General features: G+C 43.3%; 1 protein-coding gene across 2 annotated transcripts in view; it reads right to left on the bottom strand.

Moving 5' to 3' along the window:
* Window positions 1–22040, bottom strand: part of Pdgfd (platelet derived growth factor D) — a 232152-nt gene that overhangs the window by 48717 nt on the left and 161395 nt on the right. The gene's annotated exons all lie outside the window — the stretch shown is intronic.

Here is a 22040-nt window from a genome sequence, read left to right as displayed (position 1 = left end):
CTCTAAAACAACAGTCATATTTTACCAATTCCAGATGCAGATTTTCTGGATTTAAATCTTACCAGTTTGAGTGCTTGCACAATTATTTAATTTTGCTGCGCCTCTACATTCTTAACTGAAAACGGAAATAATTTTTATCTTAAAGGGATGTTTCGAGGGTTAAAAAGATTCCTATATGTAAATCTATTACAAAAATTTCTGCCTTACAGAATTCCTTAGTTTTGACATAGTTTCACTTCCCCCAGCCCCCTTGGAAAAGCAGCTTTTGGGTCATTCAACCCAACCCACTATTGCATGAAATGGATACAAGAGTTTGAAAGTTTTTGAAACTTTTAACATCTCTTGTCTCATTTCATCCTCCCATGTGAAGATGGTGGTGACAGAAACACATTAAATAAGAGGAGTTTAGATCTACTCAAAGAGGAGGCTTTTTGGATTCGCTGATTGGTTCCTCACGTTTTAGACAAATGGAAGCATAATCTCCTGTTGGGATCTTTTCATGGGGGAACAAAGAAATAATAACAATTACTGTCTCCAATATCCTCCCTACAAAAGTGGTTCTACTCCATTCTCCAGAAAATTAGAGTACCCAGAAAATTAGAGTATCTACTGTATGCTGGGCACAGCTGAGGCACTGAGATAAGCACATTGTGGTCAACTTAGGCAGAGGAGATTGGAACATGTAGGTTTAAAATTATTTTATTAGTTATAAATATATATGTAGATAGATATAGATAGCTATACAGATGTATAGACAGATAATTATTATTTATATGTCTTCAGATTAGCAAACAAAATTATAAGTTAAGAACAATAGATGATGCTCTAAAAATCAATGATGGAATTTAAAGACCAAGCCCTCTTGTATACAAATTACTCAGTTATCCAGGAGTATATCCTGATTTTGGACTGGGTCACCTGTTATCCAACCTCTTATTTCACAAGAAAATATTTCCATACCCAAACTAATTATTCCTATTGATACTCATGAATTAAATTTTATAAATCAGAGCCACAAGAAACTTCACAAATAATCTGACAGATCTTTCAGTGTGCAGGTATTAGGTATGTCCTTCTGGACCTTTCCCCTGTTAGCTTCCCTGTGAGGGGCTGCACTGCCCTGTCCCCAGTGGCAGCTTTGACTTTGTGGCTTTGCATTCCATGGATCACTGGAATGTAAGAAGTGATCTGTGTTCTATCTGACCCGAAGCTTTCAAATGCATTGTAGTTCTACCCTTGCTCTTTTCTTTCTGCTATAACAACAGCTTGTTGTGGTTTAAATCAACATGTGCCCCCACAGTTATGGGGCTTTTGGGAAATGATTGCATCATAGGCACTATGCTCTCCAGTGAATTCCCAGGTGGATGGGTTTATTAGCTCAATGCTCTGCATGATGCAGGGCCTGTTTGCAGGTGGGCTACTGGGGGTGTGGCCTAGAAGGACTCATTCTTGTTTCTACTTTCTGTCTCTCTTGAATTCCTACTGCCTGAAGGAGAGCAAATTTTCTCAGCCCTTATTTTTTTTTTTTCTTTGTGGCCAGCTCAACCTACCCCGGAGGTGGGGCTGGTGTGGCCTGTGGTGTTGGGGATTGAATCTCGTTCCCTGCATGCTTGCCTAAGTTTGCCCAAGCAGGTGCTTTAGACTACTGAGATATCTTGCCAGCCCAGCCCTCCTTTCTGTCATGCTGCTTCTGCCTCTGAGCTTGCACACCATGGACTGAACCTGCTGTAATCATGAGCTAAGGAAACCTCTCCTCCTTGTCCCAGGGATACAAAACGGACTCATTCATAGTGTGCCCAAGATGGGATGCTGCTGCACCAGGCTTGATTCACAAATGAAGAAGATAAATGGAGGGCAGGAGCAGGTGGCTATTATAGAACATGTCACATGACTGAGAAGTAAATTTCACTTTGTGAGTCAGAGGTTTTTCAGTGTTGTTTGCTAAAGTACAATGCACACTTCTTGTAATATTTCAGTTAATAGCATCTCTGGTGACATTTCTATCTTTAAAGGCAGAAATAGTTCTATCTATCTATCTATCTATCTATCTATCTATCTATCTATCTATCTATCTATCTATGGAGTGACTGGAGATGTAGGGCTGGATGGAGTTAAGGGTCAGCTCCTAAGAGCCCTCTGTTCAAAGGCTGGCCATGGTAGTCTCAATCTTACTGTGAGATCCGTTGCCCCTGAGAAGTCTTGGGTGAATAACTGTCACCCTGATGGTCAGGCTCAGGGATGACTCCTCCTCAGTAAAGGAGCTACCTACACTGAGCATTCAAAAAGACCTGACACCTCAGTAGCCTCTTGATGTCTGAATCCAGGGAAGAGAAGGAAGCACGTGTAGCAGGTGTGGCCACTCTTGGGTTTCACATTCTAGAGCTGGGTTTGGCATCAACAGTGTTCCAGGCAGCTGAGTTAGATAGAAATATTATAAATACTCAGTCAGATCTAGGTCCTTAAGGGGACAATATGGAAGATAAGATGACTTTGCAACTTCAGAGAGACAGACACCTCTGCTGTGGGCCAGACTTCAAGAAAAAAGATCAAATAAATGCTTACCTCCCTAAAGGTAGACATCAGGGATTACGATTCTAAATAGGTGTCTCACTTTGAGAACTCCTGGCAGAGCCATTAACCCAACAACACTGATGAGGGTCTGTACTTATGTCTGCTTGATCTCTTCCCTATTGGTCCTAGATTTAATCAATTTTACCTGAGAAACTGCTTGCATTCTTATTGATTGACTATAGTTTTGTTCCACTTCATGTGTGAGTTCTCATGTTTTACACCTTAGACCCTCATCACCATATGATTTTGCTTTATAAAGATCCCTAGAAAATACAAATTCAAGGGCAATTCACTCAGATACTCTTCTGTCCCTCTCTCAGACAGAAGTTTTCTTTTCCCCAATAAGTACATTCTGCTCTTACCCTCCGTTCTTCCTAAAATTCATTCTTGGGTTTTAGAGAACATGGCTTGTCCCAGGTATTTTTTAGGTTGGGAGTTTCATTCCCTTATGTCAACAGGACTGAGTGCTCCTCCCTTGAGTATTTACCTGTACTCAGTAGAACAAGGAAAACAGAGAAACTTTTTCATACCTCCTCGTAACACAGGGAGTGAACTGTGTAGCAGGGTTTATTACAGAAGAGCCAATGATAAGTGTTTAGATCACATTAAAGCCATCTTATGAGAACCACTCTTTCCTTGTGCCTATTGAGGATGCTTCCTGTGTTACAGAGGACAGACTAAAGGGCAGAATGGGAGAGGAAGCAAGACGGGCGTCAAAGCCAAGCTGTACTTTATTTAGTCACAGCATCCACTACGGCTGGGTTAGGGAAGCTAGATCTTAATACTCTATGTGGCTCCACTCAGTTATGTTCATTTTTCCTCAAGTGGGTCTAGTTAACTTCTAAAGTTATATCCAGTCAATGCCTACGTTAGATTTTATCTGGATAAATAAAAGAAAAAACATCCCCAATAATTCTGTGTGGAGAGTGGAAGATACTATCTTTTTAAGACTAGCACCAGCAACAAAACACAATAAACTTTTATAGAAGATAAGAATATAAGGTAACAAGAATCTTTGCTCTTAGGAGAACACTGTATTATCTCCTGCCAACTTCTTAAGCTTACTGATAGGATCAGAAGCTGATGATTTATTGTAAATGGTAAAGGATATTGCTTTTGGGAACTGTTTTTTCCTGGACTCCATATTCTCTTTAAAAATAAACAGGAAACTTTAAATTGGATTTCTGACAGTGGTTGAGTGTTTTCAGGCTGAAATCTATTAAGGAGATTAATTTGAAAGTGGGGCACCATAAGCACAATATTACTTCTGAGAGGCTATGGTTCTGTTCTGTGGTGCCTTCTAGACCCTGAATCATTGCAGGCTTAACCCCCACACCCTTGAAGTCTTCTCTGCTGTAACTAGGGCTTACTCTTAGCAGAAGGTAGGAGTTCATTTCAGGCTGCCAGCTGAGAGAGCACTTCTGTACACTCTGCTGGGCTGGGGAAATAAAGGTGTGGGGCCAGAATACATTCATAAGTCCCCAAATCTAAAAGTTAAGAAAAGAGTGCCATTCAAATTCAGTCAGCATTATCCATTTCTTATATATCCTCTTAAAGATATGATTAGCATGCAGAGAAAAACTTCCAGATAGTCACTTCCTCTAAAGGCCAGCTCACTCATCTGTTACTGCTTATGTTCGCCCTCTATGTTGTTCTTGTTGTTGTTGTTGCTGCTACTGAAGTCCTAGCTCCTTCCCTAAGCTCACCAAGGACCATGACATCTGGGTTCCCACAATGGCCTCCAACTCTTGTCTGCTTCTGCAGGGAAAACTCAGACTGCTTCCAAGCTCGGGCATCGAAGGACACCCGAGGATGTAATCCCTCCTGTCTAGCACAGATGCACAGTGGGATACATTATGCAGCCATGGCTTAGCCCAGGTAAATGCTCATGTGCTGGTCATGGCACTAAATAAGAATGTAAATTTGAGAGGACAACCTGTATAAGAATTGTATAATAAAGACGCAGGTGGCTCTCACTCTTGTACTCTGCTCAGTGCTGCTGTTGCTGCTGCCATCTTGCACATATGTGTTCTTTAACCTTGGGACCTCATTTCCAAAATGTTGCTTGCCCCTGAGCCCTCAGGAGGCCAACGCCTTCATCCTGGATGCTGTCAGCGCCCAGGTAGTCAGCACAGCTTGAGTCCTCTGATTTGTTCAGTGCTCATGATCCTTTATACTTACCACACTGCAGCAGCTCCTTCTCAATCTGAGCATGTACAAGCATAGTGCAGTCCGTGACAGGGCGATGTTCTGATGTTCTTGCCTGCTCTTACATTCTTTTGCTGTCATCTTTTCTCTCTTCAGACTCACTGAGCTTTGCAGACTCTTGATCCCTCTAAATTATAAATTTCAGCTTTCCATTGATTTTAGGGTTCTCTGAATCCTTTGCCTCCAGCCTATCCTGTTGATATCCTTGCCACCTGTCTATCCTAGGTGTCCAGCCTGGAAACAATATAATCCGCATCTAGACTCCTTATCTGGACCTTGCTTGAAAATGATGACAAACGCTGGGTTGTCTTTCTTTCCCTTATATCTTTACACTTTCCTTTCACTTCACTTGACTTTTAAAGTACCCTTTCTTGACTTCTCATGCTTACAGAAGAATGTTTGTCGCTACTGTCTTGAAAAATATTTCCTTGATTCTGATTTCCTAAGTATTATTTCTTTAAATCAATATCCACTTACATATGAACATCTTAAAGTAGTTTACTCTATTAAAATTGTGATTCATTCTTTTTAAAAAATTTTTAAAATTTATTTACTGCTGTGCTGGCCCCATCCCCGGGGTGCACTGAGAGGGCAATTGAGACTGGGCATGGTGGTGTGTGCCTGTAATCCCAGCACTTGGGAGGCTGTAAACAGGAGGATCACTATGAATTCAATCTACACAGTGAGATCTTATATATCTGTCCTAAATACAAAATAAATAAATAATAAAAAAGAAATGTAGTTACTTATTTATTTGGGTCTTGCTACCTAGCTCACACTTGTAGTGATCCTCCTGTCTCAGCCTCCTTGGTGTTGGTATGACAGGTATGTACCACTACAACCGGTTGTGGTGCTTAGGTTCAGGCGCCAGCATGGCATGGGATACTGAGGATTGAACCCAGGTCCCTGTGCTTGCCAGGCAGGTACTTTGACTGCTGAGCTATCTCCCCAGCCCTCTGTTTTATTCTTTATCCCATAGCAACATGGTATTGCTCCTCATATCTAATGAAAATACTCTTATTAATATATATCTCTATATTAATATAGAGATCTATCTAATCTATCTATCTATCTACCTATTTTTTTTTGAGACAGTGTCTCATTTTGTAGTGTAGGCTGGCCTTGAACTCACTTACATAATCCAGGCTTTCCTTGAACTCACAATGATCCTCTGGCCTCAGTCTCCCGAGTGTTGGTATTACAGGTGAGTGTCATCACAGCTGGAAAATATTTTTAACAGCTTTTGAATGGTCAAGGCAATGTGCCCTCTCCAGCCAAGGTTTTACAGGACTCCTTGTCACAGTTATCACTACTGATGATTCCTTCTCTAACATTTTTCCTCACTAGGCTTTTGAGACACTATGCTCTGGTCTTCTTTCAGCTTCCTGCCTATTACTTTCTTTTTCCCTCTTTTAATGTTTTCTCAAATGCCAATGTGTTCCAGGATTGTGACTCTTAGGGCAGGATACCTGAATAACCTCACTGAGCTCCCTGGCTTCTGGGATTGTTTATACCGAAAGGCTATCTGACTTTGTATTCTAGGCCAGAAAGTCTCTGCTGAGAATTACATCACTCTACCTCTGGTGACTTCCCTCAGATATACCATGTGCTCCTGTAACTCAACATGTCCAGTTTGCTATTCATCAATTTTCCTACAAAACCTGCTCATGGTTCTATGTTCCTTTCCTGGAAAAATCCCATTACTGTCACCTAGTAGTATGTATATGCCAGAGTCAAGCTAAAATCCAAATTAGTTACTAAACCCTTCTAATAACACAGCCTTAATCATTCAAAACCATGCCTTTCAATCTACACTTTTCTGTCTTTTCTTTCTTTTTTTTTGTGAAAGGTCTCACTATGCAGCTCAGACTCATAGTGATCCTCTTGATTTCTGCCTCCCTAGTGCTGGGATTACAGGTGTGCATCACCACACCTGGACTCCATTGCTGGCTCAGTGCCCCCAGGGGCAGGGCCAGTGCGGCACACAATGCCAGGGATCAAACCCTAGTCCCTGAGCTTACCTAAGCAAGCACTTAATCCACTGAGCTATACTGCTGGACCTAAAACCTACACTTTCAAAGTTTACCACATTTCTGCTGAATTGCTGCCATGGCTTCCAGCAGGGTTCTCCTCTTGTGCCCCCTGCTTCCCCCTGGCCTGCCATACTGGTCTTCAAAAGTAGATTCAGAACACGGTGTGATAAGTGATTCACACAACTTTCAAACCCCAGACCCTTGAGGCGTTCTGAAGAGCTTGGAGTCCTTGTGCAAACACATTCACCTCTTCGTGACTTGTGCCTCATCATCATTCCCAGGCAGCCATGCACAACCCAGGATTTCAGAATGGTTTCACCCTTCATTGGCTCTCTTCCATTTGCATAGTACGTTTGAGTTTTCTCTGCTCTTTCCCATTTACCTAACTCTACCTCATCATGTACAGCACAGATGAGATCCCTTCCTTGAGAAGCAGCATTACCTCTGATGTCGGAGCCTCCTCCTCTGCTTTCCCATGGTGCACACAGACTTCTCTACCTATTTCACTAACTGTCAAGCTTCCACAGCAGCTAGCGTTGTACCTGGGACTTAGTAGCTCTCAATGAAGTCTTGAAGAATGGAGGGGATCCTAGGGCATGATGTGACATTCATTTTCAAGTCCATAATTAAGACACATTATCTATCAGATGTGAATTTAATTAGTACATTTAAAGATCATATTTCTAGGTGGTTAACAAAACTCATTTCATATCTGTGGTCTGAAGATAAACCTTTGCTTAAGGTTAATATTTCAAATCTTATCCTTTCTAAATATGTGACAACTAAAGGTTCTAGAAACTGACCTTATTGGCAGCAAAAACCATAGTTAACATTTAAATTTTTCTCAAGGATATTTTTCTTCTTGCTAAGCTGTTGAAGTATCACTCTAACATGAATTCCAAGAAGGCAAGAGAACAAGTGACTAGTTGAATTAGTTTAAGATTGAATAAAAATAAAATTTTCTGTGTTCCTGACTTCGATATATCAGCAGCTTTTAGTATTAATATTTAAGTCAGGGCCTTTTGGTATTAACATTTACGAGACAGCAATTATTCACACAGATTCAACTCTGTTTGACAGTCAGTCTTTTAAATTTTATTTATTACGTACCACATTTACTATAAGATGAAAACATACATGCTAATAGAAGTAAAACACTCTGAGGGCCGTGATATGGCTCAGTGGACTAAGTGCTTGTTTAGGTAAGCCCAGGGGCCAGGGCTCAATCCCTGGCACTGCCTACCACACTGACCTCACCCCTGGGGGTGCTGAGCCAGCGATGGAGTCTGGGTGTGGTAGTGCGCACCTGTAATCCCAGCACTAGGGAGGCTGAAAACAGGAGGATCACTATGAGTCTGAGCTGTGTAGTGAGACTCTGCACATGCACACAAAACAAATAAACAAAAAAGTTTAAAGAAATAAAATACTCAGATGAGCGGTAATAGTAGTGTCATGTTGTTGTGATCTGTGTGTGTTTTCAGTCTCTGGGAAGAAACCCAAAGCCACCTGAGCACTAGAGAAGTGTGCTGCCTGTCGGCTGCATGCACAGCTCAACAACAGTGGCTTTGGTGACGTTATCAGTTCTCGAACTGGACAGTTAAATGTATAAAAGTGAAAAATTATCTTAGAAGGCAGGAATTTTTTTTTTCAGAGATGGGGATTGAACTCAGACCCTTGCCCTTGCCAGGCAAGAGCTTATTCAACTGAGCTATCTCCCCAGCCCCTGGAAATATTTATATTTACAAATAAAGACTTAGGGATTTGAAAGAAAGAACAGTTTCCCTGAAATAGGTGATCATACCTAATCAACTTGAAAGAAGCTGAAAAGACGTCTAGGTTAGACATCTGCACTGCACACTGGAGAGGAGGTAAGTGGGTTGCCTGGCAGAGGCCCTGCAGCAGCTTATCCGATGGACGTAGGTAGGGTCTTTGTGGAAGAACATTTAGTATAGTTCAGACATTCTTCATACAGAAATGTGGATATTACATTAGGTATAGGCCATCCAAGATTTGAGAGAACATAGAATTGAGTAAAATAGCTTCTCTAGGTATCAATAACAGGTCCAAAGTGACCATTACAGTATATTAGATCTATAATACAAGGGAGCAAAGGAGTTTTTACAGAAGTCGCCTTGACTTCTTGGACATCACTGTGTCTTGAAATGTGACTGCTTTACCTGAAATGTCAAACAAGCGTGTTCTGTTCTGAAATACAGCGAAGGACGAGAGTCTGTAAGGAAGCTGTCATCTCAAAGGTGCCCTCCTCCTCCGGAAAAGGTGTGACGACCTGAAACTAGGCCTCAATTTTTGATTTGTACCATGCATTGATAAGACAGGAATCCAGTTAGCAAGTCACTCTGCAGTACTTTAGCATGAGCTGTTAACAACAGCAACAATAACAACAACAACAACAAAATTAGGGAAGAGCTAATAGATTGACAGGCTGGGAAAATGACTTAGGAGACAAATTATAAAAACCACATATATTAGTAATTGACTAAAATGTGCTTAATATGCAGCATACCCAACACTTGTCAGAAAGTGACTTGGGGTACCTAAGTCCGAGAGTTCAAAGTGTGTCACCGTGAAGGGAAAGGATTGTTTACCACACTCCGTGGGGGCGGAACTAGATGTCAGGGCATGCAACTGAACAGGAGAAAATGCAGGCTCCAGATCCACAACATCCACTATACCGCGGAATGGCCTCACAGTGGAAGCCGTGGAAGAGCCTTCCCATAAGTGATTTCACACGAGAGTGGACAATGTGCTCAAAGGCATAGCTGTGGAAAGAGACCTGCCCCACTGCTCCTGCGGGGCGCAGCCCACGCCCGCCGGGCCACGGGCCGGGCCTCGGGAGCCTGAGGCGTCCTCTCCGAGCACTTGCCCTCTACTCTGAACACATCCAGGCCGTAGTCTGGATTTCATGTTTATCATTTCATTCTTTCACTTTTATTTTCTCCAAATCTTTTAGCTCATAATTTTTTTAGTTTGCTTACAATATACTTTCTAAAAATCACATTTGTACCTATGCTCTCTCAAGGAAACTGCTCTGAGCAAAAGGCAATAAAAGCAGGTAATAATTTAATCCATTTTATATTTTCTGAAACGGATCCAATCCTAGACCAGTAGCCCTTGAAAGCTGACAGGAGCATACTTTTTATTTTGTTTCTATACATCTCATCCTTGAAATCTTTTTTAATACTCATAAATATGTAATTTCTCCATATTTTGTTGAAAACCGTTCTTTTATTTCTAGTCATTTAATAATACTAATTAATAATAATTAATAATTTTCTCTTATTAAAGCAATTATAAGGTATGGGTTAAAGCAAACATAAACAGAATATTTGAGATTAGCCATTAAAAATGGCAGCTAAGTTATTTATGCTAGTCTTGTATGTACACCCATGTATACATGTCGTAAAACACTTTAGCTAGCTGTAAATTTTAAGCAATTTCAAAAAGCAGGAATATTATTTTATGTGCATTAATATTCTATCTTGTGCAAGATCCTTTTAAACCTAATAAACAGTTGCTTCACCGTACTTTAGTTTCACAATTATTAGCAAAAAATGCTTTGCTTATAACACCAGCCACTCCTCTAGGCACTTTGTTAATTCCGTCCGTTTCGTATTTCCCACTTCGGCAATACTGATGGTGTGATGAGACAGCACCGAGCGACGGCGGCGAAGCTTTGAGAGCGTTCACCGGCACGGACAGTCAACGGCTGCCCAGGTGCCACAGGCTGGCCACCACCGGCCACAGCATGCCTATCGTGGATCCTTCCAGAAGGTCGCTGGAGAACACGGTGGGACGGCACGCGAGGGTCTGTACAGATTTCTCTCATTGCTCCTACATTACATAATCCCATCTCCCCCTCGTTAAATCCTTTTAAAAAGATCTATTTCCCTTTAAGCCTCTGTCTCCAAAGGAACAAAACTACTGCCTCTGGGAAGTCACAAGTAAACGTGGGGTGTGTGAAGCGCATATAAATAGCTTAGAGCAATGTCCTCAAACTTAGCACTATGTATTTCACTTTGATTGGACAATGCTTTGCTAAGGCAGGGGACAGATGGGGAGTCCCTTACATGCTGCAGAATAACGATCGGTGTTAATGGCCTGCACACACAGATGCCACTAGCGCCCCTCTCTCCAAAGCCTGCTTGCAGATATTACCAGCACTCGGGGTGAGGAGTGTGCAGAGTCACCACGGGGAGACGCACAGAGGTAGCAAGAAGCACAGGGCCGGGGCGGCTCCTAGTACCACTCCCCTCTGTTTCCCTAAGGCGCTATGGGGAAGACAGGCGCAAGAAGGCTGGCCTGGGACCCGCTGCTAGAAACCGCGGCTGTCAACTTCTTTGCCGCATGACACTGGGGAATAAGATCGCAAAGCTCAGTTTTTGTGAAAACTCAAGCAGTGGCCCACCTAGGCTAGCACAGTCTCCTAGGGTGAAGCATCTTGTAGCTGTGTGCTGAGACCGTGTCGGTGCGAGTTCACGTCAGGGTCTTTCAGGGAAGGACCAGAAGGAGAGTGAGGCGGTATAGACGTCAGTGGTGTTAATACTGAGACGAAGAAAATTACCCAGAAGTCACTACTTAGTGGCACAAGTGTGGGTGGGCATGTCACCTATGGACTGCGGTATTCCCTACTGCAGTGCAGGGATTCTGTGTGAATAATTTAAAAGGCTGCTTAGCCCTGCCTGCTTAGCCTCAGTGAGCTGGTCACCAAGTACACCTTCTGGGCCACACATGGCAACCAGCCCCTCTGACCTGGACTCTCCTGCAGCAGCACACCAGGACACTGTCCTCACAGTGCAGACCCCACTGATGCGCACAGTCCCCCAGGGATCCGATCCCCTCCTCCAGTCAGGCCTGTGACAACAGGAGGCTTCAGTGGGATGTTCTCCATCGAAGCCTCAGCATACAGCATTTTAACTCTTCATCAAAATCTGGGCTGGATTCTTAGCTTCCCTTCCCAACACTAAGCATATGGCAGGTTCTCCACAATTATTTTCTGAATCAGTCATTCAAACTCCTTTTGATAAAATACACCAAGTGTGTCCAGAATGCCACACTTATGAAAGGAGGGGGGAGGGCCGGATGTACCCCAGAGGCACAGCTCCTCCTGGCAGGTGCAAGGCCCTGATTTCCATTTCTGATAGCAGATTAAAAGGGGGGGCGCAGGACAAGAGGGCAACTTATTACACCTTTTTCAGGGCAGCAGGATGTCTTACATATGGAAATGTTTCTGTATCTAAAATTATGTTTGCTAAGGCTGAGAATTTAAGTAACAAGATGAAGCAGTCGGCACCACATTGAAATGGCGGAGGAGCCGCTGAAACAGAGAGGCTACGTCATCATTAGACCAGGGCAGGAGAAGGTAGAAAATTCAGGCTTGTACAGACAAGTTCCTGTCACCTCATGGCAGGGAGAGGGTGCGGCTTTCCCATCAGGCTCCTTTAGAGAGAGACAGTGTGATCCCCAGTGCAAACACCTTCCTGAGAAGAGAGGCTACAGGTAGTACTCTGCTGTGCAAATAAACCGTTTTCTAAATACTGAAACTGAAACAGATTCCTCTCAATTGAAGCATCTTCAAAACGAGATCTAATTCACAGAGGGAAGGAATGAGATGTGTAAGGGTGTGTTTTTAAGGGAATGGGCTTGCCTTTTTTTTTTTTTTTTATGAATGTAGCAAAACATGCATCTTTCCTTGAAAGTGGATCCCCCAGGTGGTCCTTCTCATACTGCCCTAATGCAGGGAAGTCGCTATGGAACATCTGATTCAGATGCAGCGTGATTAGAAATGGTGTAGGATTAAGAGGACACATTGCTGCAAAGGCCTCCCTTCAAGAGACTAGATATTGCTGCAAAACGGGAACTCATAAGAATGTTCCAATCTCCTCTGCTTTGAAAGATCACAAAATACTCTGAAGTTAGTCACAATTCCTCAAAATTTCTTGGGACACTTACACTCCGCAAAGTGCCTCCCGTACCTCCACTCATTTAATCCTGTCATATGCTTGGCACATAGTAGGATTTTTTAGGAATAGTCATAGATTTTCCAAAAGCTTTCTAAGTAAAAATGTGAATTCATGTAGGGATTTAAATCCATGCCCTTGGGGTTTGAGGGGCAGCCTTGCCTTTGAAATATTCCTGCTGTGGAGCAGAAACATTGAAACCTAAAACAGATCAAGTGAGCTCAGGGTGATGGAGTGTGAAACGCGTGACAAACACAAACATGGAGGAGGCCCTGTCAGAGAAGGGCTGAGTTCTGTGGCTTTGCCTTCTGCGTGAAGACTTCTTGTCTGGGAGGAGAGTTCATATCAGAGTTAGATGAGGAGCTCGGAGAGAGTTTTGCTGACTCCTCTCCTCAAGAGAGTCTGGTTCAATAAATCTAAGCTCAGTTCTGAGCATCTGTTCTGAAAGAAAGAAAGAAAGAAAGAAACAAAGAAAGAAAGAAAGAAAGAAAGAAAGAAAGAAAGAAAGAAAGAAAGAAAAGAACGAACACTGTTCTTCGATGATTTCAATATAAGCTTGGTTACAAATCGTGTTTTCTACCATTGTGATGCTTCTGTTTGCCTCTGGCTAGCATTCTCCCCTTACTTTTGGCTTTATTGCCTTTAAGTGTAAGTTGAATTGGGTAGGCTTGAAACTGTCGTCAGTCAGGGACTCCTGTTGTTCCCTCTGCTGAGAGCTGAGATTCTCCAGCTCTTCCCTGGGCTGGATGGCTTTCTCTGTTTATCATCCCTGATGACCTCATCTTTCCCTGGGATATAACTGCCACCTCTGCTCTGCCCCCTCAGCACACAGTCAGCTGTGGCGCATCAGCCATCTCCCTCACCCAAGTGTCTGAAAGGCAGGTTTCACAAATGACCTGCATCCCCAGGACCTAACGTCGAACCTGGGGCAGTCACAACCGAGATCCATAAAAATGCTTGTAGAATACAAGCCTTGATTAATCAGAGAACTAATGTACAGCCTAATCTGCATGCATGCTCTGCTAACCATTTTGATTTATAAACAAAGATCTTCAGGGCATTTGGTGCGGGCTCAGGGGATGCGGGAGTGAGGTGGTTAGGTCTCTCAGTAATTGCAAGAGGAAGGAGGGCCACAAAAATGTTTCTGTTGCCAGTCACCCTGGAACTGGCCTTAGAAATAACTGTTTTATTTTCGTATAAATAAGTAGCAGATAATTATCTATGTGTTCTACCACAGATATTCTTACCAAAGCCTCAGGACAAAGGGACTCATTACAGTTGTTCATTATAAAAGTATATCAAAACAAGGATCTGGCCTGAAATTTTAAATCAGGATGCTTGGTGATGAGCCTGGTGTCCGCTCTGCAATTTTCTGATTTTGACCCTAGGACGCTCTCCTCTCTCCACCCCCAAACCAACTCTCATCCTTCACCTCCCCCAGTGCTCAGTCGTGGGAATGGCAGCTGCGGGCTGTGGGTGTCGCAAGGCTGCAGCATCAGAGGGAGCAGAAGCAGGTTTGCAGAAGCACAGTCCATGGCCTATGAGTATGCATTCCCTGTACACACTGCTGGGGGTGGCTTCACTATGAGCTGTAGTTCTCAGGGTACCCTTGTGGGCTCTGCTCAGTTAGACGCGATGAGGCCTTCAGAGTGCAATGCCGCAGCTGACCCTGTAGGAGTGGGTCTCTCGCGACCTCACGCAGCTGTCAGTAGGGGGAGGACAGTGAGACACAGGCCCCGGCTTTGAGGGTCAGAAAGACGAAGAGAAAAGCTTGTGCATACTCCCGATGGGTTGCGTGTCATGAACTGTGGGTGTCTTCCATGTGGGATCCGCGCACATTACAGTTTCTTTGAATAACAATAGGGCTGGCGCAGAATAGCAAAGAGGATGTTTGATAAAAGAGTCTATGTGGTTGAAAAGAAATAACACAGAGTGTTTCTGGCTTGAATATGACTCCGTGGCAGGCAAAGGAGGGCTTAGATTCTCAGGGAAAAGCACATAATGAAGCCTGAGGGACAGGGATGGCAGCTCATAAGGAGGAGGAACCAGCATGAGGCCTAAAGAATATTTTTATGGTTTAGACCAAGAGCATTCCTAAAAGTGCCCTGTGCTCACAGGCCTCTGAGGAAGGTGGCTGCGTCTTGGGTTGTCCTCTGATGTGGCTGACTTGCTGTTGAGACGGCGGTGTGGTCAGAAGCAGGGGGACACGGTATGGCCAGGTCATGTATATACGTATATTTCCCGTTCTGGATCCCCAGTTCTCTCAGTTTTTCTCAACCACCATGATGTGAGCTTCTTCCTCTACGAGGCCATTTTCCCACACCTTTTACTGTATGAGCCTGATGAGCATGGGAGAAAACTTCTGAAATTTGTAAGTCTGATAGAGACCAGTATGAAGTGGCTCTGAGCATGACTTACATTAACTCATGGGCTTTTCATGTGTGCTTGTGAGTCTGTCCAAGGCTGGACCCCTTGCTGGAGAAGGGGGCAGACTCACAGTAAGTGGACCTTTGTGAGTCACTGGTCCCCATGGGGACTGTAATGGAGGGTGAAGCTGTGAAGCCTCAAAGGACAATACGAGGTCACAGCCAAGGACACCCAGCCCCAACCTCAACCAGATAAAGACTGTAGCCTCAGGCACCGCACTCCTGGCAGCTTAACTTAATATCTTACTTGGAGAAGTCCTGAGGGGCTCTGTCCTTCTTGAGTACTCCCCTCCCTCCTTCCAATAACTAAATAAACACAGGCTACAAAGCGAAGGTCTGGGTCTTGGCCGCGAGAGACTCTCCAGTTCTGTGAGCTGGCTTTGATCCTCCTGGAGCCCTGACGTCATGCCGTTTGCTTCTCTGTATTCAGCCTTCTCTGCGCACTCATTTGGGAGACTGCAAACCTGATCAGCCCGCAATTACTAAAGGATAATAGTAACCCAATATGAGTCAGAACAAATCTCCATTTAAGTTGCCAATGTCAAGTATTTTGTCACAGCAACTTGAAAAGTACTGTGAAAAAAATGTAAAATAAGAAAAGAGAAGAGTTAGGTTGGAATACTAGGTTAAGGTCACAACACACAAGGCTCTTAGTATCAGAGTGAAGTATAGCCACAGTTTTGCATAAGATATGGGAGTCATTTATGATCTTTCAGCTGGAAAATAAGGTAATCACTATAGAACTGTACCTGGCCTGGGCAGGACAGATGGACGGTAGAGACAGAGGGAGGGAGGGATGCAAGACAGGAAACTATTAGCTGGGCCAGTCAAAAAGCGATGGTTACTTGATTATTTGTTTATGTACCTTTTTTCAGAGGAGCACCATGCCTTTCCAATTTCTCTCTCCCTTTCTACCCTTGTATTGCTCCAATTTTAAATTTCAAAACAAGAATAAAGTGACATTAAATCTGTACTTTACTTTTCTCACAGGTGAAAGCAACAATTTTGAATGGCTTTCCTGCCCAGTCTTATTGTCACATGCCCTTGGATAAAGTCAACGCTGAGGACAGCCATCCTCAAGGGTGGAGGTGTCCTGTCTATGTGACTGATTTCCCATCCCTTCATACACTTTGGAGAGGTCAGTGTCTCCCGAGGTTATAAGATCTTTAACTTCTACGCCAAATGGGTGATCCCTGGAGGATGGAGTCTATCAGCAAGGTCCCCTTAGACTGGGGTAGAATTAAATTCTCAAGAACTGTTACCAAAAATGACAGCTTGAAAAACTGAAGCAGAACATACCCTTGGTTTGCTCTTCCACAGGGGGGAAAACTTCAATATTATGGCCTCAACCCACAGATATGAAGGCATCAACAAACAATTCTGATTTTATTCTTTAAACGTGTCTCCCGGCACCACTTCTAACAGTCTCTCTGCATTCCTGACCCACAGCCCTTCCCCGCTTTCTCCTGAGGGATTGCTGGACACACTTACCGTAGGGCTGGCTCTGCGCTCTCCCTGACTTCTGCAGTCCACCTGCTCAGCGCAGCTGTGCTCAGCAATTGCCTTTGTTGTCCTGTCTCGCCCAGTTAGGACCGTCGTGACCATGGGGACCAACACTGTGGTCCTCTGTGCAGTGAGAGGAGGAGCTGCACCACACGCTTTATTGGCATTAGAGCTCTTCTTAGAATCACTTGGTCTGAATTTGCTTTTCAGCTGAGAATTCCCCACTTTGGCTTTCCTGTCCAGCTGAGGTCTGAATTATAGTTTTACTAAGGTGTCCTGAACTTTGCTATTTTGGTGACCCTCATTTATAAAACTGCTATTTTGAAGTTCTTTGGCTTCTTACATATATTTTTCTATCAGTTAGAATGGTATTAAGTGGTTGGCACCCTTCACCTGCAACAGTGAATTAACTCAAGATGTTGAGACGCATTCTGCTTTTTCTTGCCTTTTTGGCCTATACTTAGGTACTAACCTCCTTCTGGGATGACCTCGTCATGAAGTCCAGTGCCCGCCTCCCAGTGTGGTTGGGAGTGCAGTTCACACTGTTTTCTCCCTGTGCACACCCCTCCCCCTCAGGGGTCTCTCTTTCATCATATTGTACAGACTATACTTCAGATATACCTGCTAAATTTATAAGAGAACAGTAGCTGAAAATATTTTTATTGAATTTCACCTCAGTTAAAGGGTTGTTTCAAGAGAAAAATAAATTCTGCTGTGACTTAGGTCTGTCTCAGGTATGTAAGGCATTTTCTGAGGGAAGACTTTCTGTCTCCTTTATGTTCTGTACTATTTTATCTACCACAGTATGAATGCATCGAAAGTGGTGTTACACAGAAAAGGGTGCACGTGTGTAAAGGGACACAGTCATGCAAAAGGCACTACAGCTTTCTGGTTGTCAAGAGTCCAAGTTTACTTGTAGCCTAACGGTGTCATAAAATACTAGATAAACAGGATGCCGGACTTTCTGAGGGCTCTTAAACAGCAGCTGTCTTGAAGCTAAATTTGTGTTTGCTCAGCACACGAGAGAATCATTTGCTCATGTGATTAGCATATTGGGTTTATGAGGAAAATTAATTACAGTGGTAAAGTATTATTTCAAACACTGCTTGTGTCAAAAAGGACTATTCAACCCATGTAACACAACTTCCCAGAGTTAGATAACACTGACAGGCAAAAGTATGTGGAGTTCTGAACCCTACCTGTGCATCTATGGTCTGCCCTTCTGCTGCCTCCGCCATAACTGCCCCTGATTTTCTGTCCACACAGTGTTTAGTGTCTTATTTATATCTATTTGCATCTTGCTTTGCCAACCTCCTGGCTTCAGCTGACTCATCCCACCACACTGAACACCTGCAAGAGCTCAAAGTAGGATGGACTGAGATAAGGGTATGGAATCGCCTTCCTTGCTCTTGAGGGAGGGAGGGCTTAGCTGGGGCTGTGCTTCCCCTGCCCCCCCCATTTCCTTCTTTCTCACAGCCTAACGGTCAAGGAAGCAAGGGCATCATTACCAGCAAAGGAAAGATGCCGCCTCCCTTCTGTTACAGCCTTTTCTATTTCTTAGCAGTTGCTCTTCCTTTGTCTCATGAATGCATCTCTATAGCTGTTCCCGCCCCCCTCCTCCAAATGCTTCTGGACGCCATTGCAGTTTTACCTGGAGGGACTCTTCCTGGACCCCTTGGCTGGAGCCACCCTTCATCACAGTGCCCTTTATGTGCCTTTACTGAACACCCTGGATGCACTCACCTGGCCAATGGGACGCACGTATGAGGCAGTACTATAGCTCCCAAACACCCAGGAGGATTCATCTGAGGGGAAGAACCTGAGATAGACAGGGTCTGCATGACCTCAGCATACACGCACCTCCATAGCCCCTGGCTCAGCCCAGCTGAAATGGCCAGAGCAGCAGTGGATGGTCAGACGCCCGACTACCTAGCTCTGGGAATCAGGGAGAAATTCCTACAGAGAAGGGGAGGAGTCCCTTTCCTTTCAAGCCTTAACAGTTGCTTAGAAGAATTGTTTACCTATATTTTGTTGTTAAGGTTTTTCCCCCCACTAATTAGCAAAATTTAGATACCTTAAATTAGAAAATGCAAAATATATTACACCCACTATCTTCTCTTATGCAGCTGCAGGGCTCTCTTCTTCCTCTTCCTCCTTCCCTCGTGCCTTGTCATCTTTTCCCATTTTCTCCCTTTTCTATGTAAAATAGTTTTATGCAACACCAGGCTTCACTTGAATTTTTAATCTCAATGGAAATCTTAACCATACCACTTGAAGTTAATTCACCAGAGAGCCAGTTAAGCAACTGGCCTGGAGAAATTGCTTTTTTTATTTTAGAAAGCATTAATAATGGGTATTAGCAAATTTCAATTTGTGAAACAAATCATACTTTACTAATAAAGCAGATTTAGGGAATGCTTTCAAGTGACTTAATTTCAGAATTTTATAAAAGTACTTTAATATTAAGCATGTGAACAAATGCTCACACATACACACTTCTAACTTGAAGACAATAAGTGGTAAGACAACCCCTGCTGAATGCCTATCATTTTGCTTAGCGAAATTCTGTACCATTTCTAAATTTTTAATTATTTCTTTATTCTCTTTAAAAAATAAAAATGAATAAAAAATAAGTAAAGGCAAAGAGAGGATGCATTAGCATGAAAAGAAAAAAAATGCTTCCTCTTGAATGAACAAAGTGAATCGCTGTCAGTGCACAAGGATGTGCACATCCCACACATACACACACACACACACACACACAGAGGTGGGCTGTCAATACAGGAATATCAGCTTCCCTATCACCTGATGCATTCATAGCATCATCCATAGCGATGGCAGTAATAACAGATATTTGAGTAATTAATGAGTGTCAGGGACAGTGGTACGCAAAAGCCAGCCTAATTAATTCTCACAACTATCTAACATAAGGACACCTTTGTTCCTCTTCAGAGATGAGCAAACAGCAAACAGCAGAGCTGCAGCTCCCCTGTGCTGACCCTCTGTGCACCATCCGCTGGCTATGTCCTCCATGGACAGCACTCGATAAATAATAGGCTTCTTGGTTTTCACAAAACATTTCTAACCAAACAACCATTGTCTCACTCCCTCACACACAGGATTTGTGGTGGAAGATCTTCATTTGTTTAGGTAATCTCTCTAGCAACTGTTTGATAACATTATCCCTTCTACTTAATTTTATGTTCTGGAGCTATCTACTGTCCTCAGTGGAGTGAAATTAGCAAAGAAGGCTGAACAGGAGAGAAGAAAATAAAATTAGGCAGTTCGTGTGATTCATACTTTCCAAGGAAAGGGTCTGTTCCACCAACACGCTCCAGTGGGAGGCACGCTGCAGAATAGGCGCAAGAGCAGATGCCCAGCCTAGTCTCTAGAAGTTCATTATTTTCCTGGAGGACACAGATATATATTGTAGGTGGTGGACTAAGTATTCCTATCACTTTAAATTTGCATACCAATTCTAATTTTAAAGATGTAAAACTAGGTAAAAAGTTATTCAATATGACATCGTTAGAAGTGAGTGGATGCTGCTTCAATCCAGAGTACACTTTACTGTTCCGCTCTGGCTTCATGTGCCTTGCTGCCTACTGTACAGGGGACTATAAAGGGTACTGCAGGAAAACCCCAGAAGCTTGACATTTCAAGCTCATCAAACAGCAAAGGAAGATGAGAAGCCTTCCTTATTCATTACATTACTGTTATGCCTAAGTTTCCCATGGATTGCTGAAGTGAAATATGAGCTGAGAATCTACACTTGGGTTTTCTAAAAGTGAATGCACATAGCTCGTGTAGAGTGATTCTAGTGCAGGGGTCGGGGGTCCTGACAGTTCTCAGCCAGTCTTAGGAAAGGCTCTGTGCACCTGGACAGCTAGAGAGGTAAGGAGAGCAGAGACACAGAAGTGGAAAGGAACAATAAGGAGGGAGCTGATCTTGACCTCTCCTAGCAGCTTCATGTCATTTTGCAGGGTACTTTTTGACTCCTGAGAAACTATTACTGAGGCTCAGATTTCCCTAGCCCACTATTGCTCAAAGTAGAAGGTGCACAACAGCTATGTCCAAGCCCTGTAGCTGTGGAGATGAACCTTTTAGAGACTGAGTACCCAAGATGGAACCCCAAGCCCACTTATTTATCTCAAAGTGCCAACACTGCAATTAAACACAACACTAAGGTTTAGAAAAAGCAAGTCACACACTGACATCTTTTATCATAAACACACAGTAACAAAACTTTCGATGCTACCAACAGCTTTTTATCAGAAGCTGAGAGCTTGCATTTGGCTTGCTGCTGCACAGTTCATGTGATCTTTGCTGTGTGTGTGCTGGTCATTTGTCAGACCTTGGTGGGGTTGACCAGGCTGAGAGCTCTTTGTGGCCTGACAGCGCGTGTGCCACAGCTTCATCACATTGTCTTCAAGAGTTTTAGTTTTCTAAAAATCACTAAATGTACTTGATGAGGGCTTGTCCTTTGTAACCCCACTGTGTCCCCATTAATTTCTATCTAGCTCACATTCAGTTCTGAACCAAGATGACTCAGTCTATACACACTTCTTTAAAGTGTCCCTAAGTAAGGCATAAATATGCAGCAATGATCTTCCCAACCGAGCGGTCAAGACTTATGTGATGCTGAACTCTTCGGCAACGCTCAGGCACCACTGTTCGCCATGGAGCCCACATCCCGCCTCCACGTATCTAAAGTTCAAGATCACTTTATCTCTAAGAATTCAGCCACAAGAGCACCTTGGCCCTAGTTGGCCTTACATAGTGCCAAACGATTACTAGGAGGGAAAAGATGTGTGCACCTTAGAGAAGGAGAATCAGTAGAAAAATGTGCACAAAAGCTGCCACTACCCCCATTTCTTTAAAGTACATACTGGTGGAGAGAAACAAGTGAAGGGAGTGATGCTACTTTGCATCCGAACTACAGAGGCTGTCCAGGTAATGAGCGGGGAGTCCGCACCAGGACCCCAAACAGTCGGGTGAAACCTCTCTTTCTTCATCAAGCCATGAACGTATTGTATTTCATAAATGTTCTGTTGCCTTCAAGACATCGTTAGTGTTGGGGTGTTTCTACTTGATTTAAAAAACACTCAACTTATAACTAAAGCACCACATATTTCATATGATCAGTACCAACAAAGCTTAATATTTTAAGGTAAAAAGAACTTGCACTAACCATATCTACAACCATTCTAAAATTTCAGGCCTGCTCTGTTCATGACCAACTGGAAACAGATGCATTGCTGAACACATTAAAAGGAAAAGAAATGTAGAAATCAAATGTTCATACTTCAATTATGCATGAG

This window comes from Octodon degus, unplaced genomic scaffold, assembly GCF_000260255.1.
Source record: "Octodon degus isolate 3935 unplaced genomic scaffold, OctDeg1.0 scaffold00012, whole genome shotgun sequence".
NCBI classification, from domain to species: domain Eukaryota; kingdom Metazoa; phylum Chordata; class Mammalia; order Rodentia; family Octodontidae; genus Octodon; species Octodon degus.
The sequence above is the reverse complement of the archived record's forward strand: the minus strand, read 5'-3'. Positions and strand labels throughout refer to the sequence as shown.